The 6,408-nt window shown below is 39.2% G+C and overlaps 1 long non-coding RNA gene across 2 annotated transcripts; it reads left to right on the top strand.

Annotated features, from left to right (window-relative positions):
• Positions 1–3,205: 3,205 nt before the first annotated feature.
• Positions 3,206–5,896, top strand: LOC129469424 (uncharacterized). Of its 2 annotated transcripts, XR_008653035.2 has the most exons (3): positions 3,215–3,330; positions 4,244–4,383; positions 5,671–5,896. It is a non-coding gene; the product is annotated as an uncharacterized lncRNA (long non-coding RNA). The 2 variants fall into 2 exon arrangements; XR_010119313.1 differs by lacking the exon at positions 4,244–4,383 and having other exon boundaries at positions 3,206–3,330.
• Positions 5,897–6,408: the final 512 nt, after the last annotated feature.

The raw sequence follows: 6,408 nt of genomic DNA, 5'->3' as shown, positions 1-6,408 counted from the left end.
AGGAAGAGGAAGGGCCAGGCTCCTCCCTACTGCAAAAGGCACGAACTTCTGTGGCTCCACCCCAGCACGCACTCCTGCCAGTGCGCAGGCCGGCTGGAGTTTCTCTGAGAACCCCTTCCCACCTGGCTGTCTTAAAGGCACTTAGCACCATGCCAGGCACAAAATAGGTTAGAAGTCTATTTTATTTCCTGTCTTGAAAATATAAATGGAAAATATTTTAAAACTCCATTAGAAGTTCTCTTAATATTTATATGTTTTTGCAACAATTACAATTTGCATTCTGTTCCAAATACAATAATCAAGAAACTAAGAAGTTTGAAAACAAACAAAACACATTTTATTTTATTAGAAAAATCTAAAGCTAGAAGGTATATGTAGAAGAAAAAAATGTGTAAATTACGTTTGTTAGTTGGGCTCCACTTTAATAAATTGACCTTAATCAGCATGTTCCAGTGGCATTTGCTTTGAGTAATCTAAACACCAGAAATTTAAACTGATAAATATCTCACATCTGCTTTAATTTGGCAACCCTAGAAAATGTTCTGGTTAAAGGTACTTTCCATTTGGCATGCTTGTTTTATGCTATTGGAGTAACTTTAACTACAATCAGAAGTTTCAATGAGTGACAACAGTTCCCAACAGTACCTCTCTCAACAAAACATCAATTTTATAACAATTGTATTGTCTAACCATCCTGCCAGGTGTTGACTCTTTGAAGAGTGGCTTGGGGGGAAAAAAAAAAAAAAAAAAAAAAAAACCTCTTTTTTATCAAAGAAGATAAAACACCCCATTCTTCTTTGTGGCATTTCCGGGACACCTGAGGCTTTTTTTTATTAATAGCTCGATGAGGCTTTGGAGCAATCTTTATACTTTATTTTCCAGTTATGTACCTAAAAGAATAGAAGGTAAAATTTTTCCTATAGTCTATCCAATTACCGCCACTCAGGTTACCTTGAATTTACAAATATAGAAGAACATCATTAAAATAAGCCCAATTACATAATAGCCCAAAGTAAGAGATAATTAGGGCTTCTGTCATTAATGGCTCCCATACAGAGTGAAACATTCACAGAGGCATCCTCCTCTGCACTGCAACAAAGCAGATATAAAGTCCAACTACACCTGAATTATCCAACTTTCATACAGCATTCTGGTGAGTTTTAAATAGAGCCTTGTATATCAGGAGAAAAGAGTTTGTTTCACCTGAAATCATTCTACAAATATTTATTGCACACTACCTACGTAACAGCATTGTGGGGGCTTCTGGACACACAAAAGCCTGCCCTCATCAAAACTTGCCATCCAACAGAAAAAGGCAAACACTGAATAAAGAAGTACTAGTATGATAAAAGGTACCACGGGGAAAGAACATGGTATTAATATACATTGCAGGAACCTTGAACTTTGGAAGCAATAGAAAAGGTGTCCCAAAGAAAGTAGTATTACAGGTGCGATGTAAAGAATGTAATAGTAAGGCTTGACCAAATGAACATAGAGAATGTTCCAGGTAAGGGAAATAGTGAAGGCTCAAGATTAAGGAAGGATCGGGCAGGAAGTTCAATATTGTTGAAGAAAATCAACTGAAGAGATAAGTGAGGTATGTCAAAAAATAGGAGGAGCCCAAATCCCCGCTGGTATTTGAGTCTTGATAAAGTTTCTGGACCAGATGCCACTAGACAAGTTTAAGGAATGCAATGATGTGACCAGAACTGCATTCCTAATAATCATTTTGGCTGCTATGCTGGCAGGAGGTAAAAGTGGATGGAAGAGATCAAATACAGACTCCTCCATAATCCAGACAAGACAATGGAGCCAAGGGAGAGAATGGCAGCAGGGAGGATACAGAGAGGTAAACTGTCTAGTTGGAGATAGGATTAAAAGGAGTTCATCACTGGAGGATGGGGGAGGTGAGGGATAGAGAGAAGTCATATTAATTCTTAGGTCTCTGGGTTAAACAATTGAGAGAATAGATATACCACTCACAAAGACAAAAAAAAAAAAAAAACACTTGCAGAAAGGCTAGTGTGGGGAGCGTGCAGGATTTTCCCTTGTCCAGATCAAATTTGAAATACCTGTAAAGCATCCAACTGGAGATGTCCCAAGGCAGTTGGATATACGTGCCTCAAAAGAGAGGACTGAACTAAAGATATAGTAGTCAGCTTAAAGATAATACCCGAAGCTACAGAGAGAAGTAGAAAGTTTCCAGTCCCGGCTGGAGGCAAGGTTGAGAACTATCACTCTAAGGATATGGTTGGTAATCTATCGATATAATTGTGAAAGCATTCAATTTACATGATAATCAGACAGAACTGAGCCTCATGCTTTCAGGCACTCCGCAGGTCACTGCTCAAAGAAGCATTTCCTGATCAGTCTACCTGAACTAGCACACATACCATGTACACCCATCATTCTCCATCCTCCTTCCTGTTTTAATTTCCTTCATAGCACTTATTACCCTCTGACTATATGCTTTGCCTATTTATTGTCTTTTTCCTGCTATAAAAATGAGATCCCCATAAGAAAACAGACTTTGTCATGGTTTTTCTATATTCACTATAGAACCCCAGCACCATTTGAAATGCATCTATCACTTAATAAATGCTTAATTCAGTATTTGTGGAAGGAAGAATAAAATGGGATCCAGAGTTCAAACAATAGGGATGCTATTTTGATGAAGCAGAGGGAAAGGATATGTGCAGATGCAGGTGTTTTTGTAGCCTGCCGTAGAAAGGTAATGTTCCAGTTTAGCTTCATATTCCTATATGAAATAATCACTTCTATGAGAAGTAGCATGAACTTTCCTGATCAGAATGGGGTACAGAGTTCAAGTTTAAAATTTTTTGGAAATAGTTGAGAACAAGGCTGGTCAAATTACTAAGCAGTGTTGGCAGGCAAGTTGAGGTTGGTCATCATGGATTTTTTTTTATAGTCATAACAATCTGACCCAACAGGTGATTTTCTTCAACTGTGCTCAGTATCTGGGTACATTCAAGGAGATTACAACCAGCTGGGATCATCTACAGTTAGGGTTTTAATACGCACCTTTGACAGGATAAAATGCAAAGGAATTTGGCTTATTTGGGTACCAAGATGCTAAACAGTATTTTTCCTTTTGACTCGGAATTGGCCAAATAGCTATAAAGATTCTAGCTATTCTAAAGAAAATCTTTAAATTTTCCACCCACATTCTAAAGAAAACCATAAAGCATATTCCCACAGGATTTCTAAGAATTAGCAGAACTGGCTCTTCCATCTAAACTTTCACTGCACCACACCCAAGCAGTCTATATTTGCAAAAGATTGAGAGTCAAGAAGAATCCACCGAAGCAGGTAATCATTGTTGTATGACAGAGTTGTGGCTTTTACCCCCATTGTAGAAAGAATGCTTGGAACCCTCACCCAAGTGAACCGTGTAAAGGAGGTTCTAAGGGAATCAGTCATAGAGATTGAGGAGTGCCTATAAGGGCATGTTATTCTGTAAGTGGATATCTATTACACAGTAGACTTGATTACCTAGCCTACAGGCTTATGTTCTTGAAGGGAGAAACATGAATGGCACTTGGCAAGCAAAGAGAAGCAGCATTTGTGGTGGGAGTCTCCCTTCATTTGGCTTAACAAGGATGCTTTATTCTGCTGTGGTCAAATGGACATTTGGAAGGTAGTCAGACATGAGCCATCCTGCTGGAATACTTAAGAGAACTTTAGGCAAGGGGAATGGACCTTAGCAGTAAGTAGCTGTGAGGCGTTTCATGGAAGCAAAAGCTGAGTGTACATTAGGAGAGGTCATTTTGAAAATAAATGGGCAGTAGGTGGGCCCCCTGCAGGCCCCCTGAGAAGCCCCATGAGAGCGGCAGCGTTTGGGCACCTGCCACATCCAAAAGAGGATTCTAGTGGCACAGGTTACGTGGAAGAAATCTTAACTCCTTTTCATTCAGTATGCTTCTCCTACCTAAACTTGGAGAAGCTGCAGTGAAAGAGCTGACATATCCAACTCTGCAGTCCCAGTCCTAAGTCTAAGATCTGGCTTTAAGGTAGAAAGGAAAATAAATACTAAGCCAGGTTTGAGATTAAAAGTTTCAATTGGATTAAGTTGGAATAGACTGAATTGCAGTGCTCATGCTTAAAATTATCCAAAAGAAATGGATCTGTCTGAGGTATGATAAAAGATAGAAAAATAGTATTCATAGAACCTAACTGATGGCAGTGGCTAAAGACAAACAAAGCTGGTTTTGTACCCCCTTAGAGTTAAGGCTGTTAAATAAACAGTGTTTTACGAGGACATGGATTCCAAGCTGGATAAGAAAGGAAGTGAAGACAAGGAGGGGACTGATGGATGGAAGAACATAGAAGATTCACTGCATTGGGTGTCATGATGAAGCTCAGGTACAGCTGCAGTGGGGTATTTGAGCAGATGAGCTGGAAGCCCCAGAAGAGCTCAGCATCTAAATTAGTGATTTCAAAGTTGTGGCAGTTTGTAATGAATTCAAGTTCAAGTTAAGATCTTGGAAATACTGAGTAGCTGAGGCTGAATTATACAAAAACAGTAAGTTCTTGAAAATAAGAAGGTCAAATAATTGAGGACGTTGAATTTGTCATTCAATACAGATGCTGAAGTGTCCCCAGAAGATGGCAGATACGAGGATGGAGAAAAGCACTGAGAGCCATGTACTAAAGCTGCTACTGGAGGCTTTACTCCAGATGGCCATGTACCCCATGAAAATCAGCTACTACATTGCAAAGTAAATAGGTTATAATGATGTGAAGTTAGCTGTGAGCCTCCAATGATAAAGGCTTTTTGTAGGAGGAGGAAGACTTATTGGTCTGGAAACAGCACTGAGAAGTGAGGAGGACATGTGCCCACCTACCAGCTTTGGGAGGCATAAAATCTCTCTGCAGATCTTTTCAGAGTCAATCCAGGAGGTTCTGGGATTGTTCACTACAGAGGCTGAGGATTTGGAGATGTTTGTTAATAACGGAATAGGAATTCTAGGTGGTCCAGTGGAAAAGTTGGCGAGAGAGGAGGAATAGGAAATTGTCAGAGTCAAGATTTGCAGGGCAATCTGTACGCCACCTGAAGAATGCTGAGCAGGAGACATTGTTGAGTCAGGCTTGCATTTTACATAAAACACCCCGACGGCTGTGTAGAAGACATTTTTTAAGGGGATTCAAGGCTATGGGAAGGGAGACCATTCAAGAAACTATGAATTACAGTCATGACAAGAAACCTCAAGGGCCTAAAATTGAGTAGTAATGAGATGATTCAGATATGTAGGAGTTCAATCAGCTAGACTTAATTGGACGTGAGAAGTGAAAGAAGGAAGTTTCCAAGGTGTCTCAAATTTCTAGCCTGAGTAACTTGGTGGCTGGTGGGGACAATGGAGGAAAATTATATTTACGGAGAGAAATGTTCAGATCTGGACATTGCATGAAAAACTAAAGCCTTGAGTTTACCTCCACTTGGCATTTCCCCTCTTACATAGTAAGAGTAGCTGATTTTCATGCAGCACGTGGCCATCCAGAATAAACATAACATTTCCCACTTCCCTTACAGCTAAATGTAGCCAAATGATTAAGTTATGCAAATGGTATGTAATACAGATTGTGTTTGCAACTTCCAGGAGGTATCTTTAAAAATGAAGCATATTCTTCACCTCTTTCTCCTTCCTGAAGGGGAATATGGACATAACAGCTACGGCTCTCTTAACCACCTTGGACCATAAGCCTAACTTGGCCATGGAAATCACAAAAAGCAGAGCAGCAAGATAGAAAGAGCCTGGTTCCTTGACTTCTCAAACATGAGAAATAAAGAAATTTCTACTTCTTTAAGCCACTATAATTTTGTAGCTTTCTGTTACTCACAGCTGAAGTTAATCCTAATAAATACCAGATGTGTTAAGTTTGAGGTGTCTGTGGAACTGAAGGAGGGGTATGCATTACAGCTGAATATACTGACAGAACTAGGCAAGAGATCAGGGTTAGGGACAGAAAACACAGGTCATTCTCTAAAAGCTAGTCCATGTGATTTTTTTTTTCCAATAGCCTTCAGCAGCCTGATCTAAGAGTGGAAAAGCGAATAAATATTTACATAAATAGATATTCAGATCTAAATCAATTTTCTGACCACAGGTGTAAGATAACTTAAAGATTGATATTACTTTGTACTTAAAATATTGCCTTGGAAAATAAAAGTCACTGCAGCAATTTTGTATATAACTAGCTGGTGTTTATGAGGCAGACCCCATGAGGACAGTATAATCACAAACCCCTTTTTATTAGGGAGAAATGATGATTAAAACCAAATGAGGAAGAATTGTATATGCCAAATGCAGTGCAATCGATATAATGAATAACAAATATTTAGGAACAATTATATTGACCTTTTTTGCACAAAAAATAAAATGTAAGCTT

This window comes from Symphalangus syndactylus, chromosome 2 (genome assembly GCF_028878055.3).
Source record: "Symphalangus syndactylus isolate Jambi chromosome 2, NHGRI_mSymSyn1-v2.1_pri, whole genome shotgun sequence".
NCBI classification, from domain to species: Eukaryota; Metazoa; Chordata; class Mammalia; order Primates; family Hylobatidae; genus Symphalangus; species Symphalangus syndactylus.
This window is presented reverse-complemented; position numbering and strand designations above follow the sequence as displayed.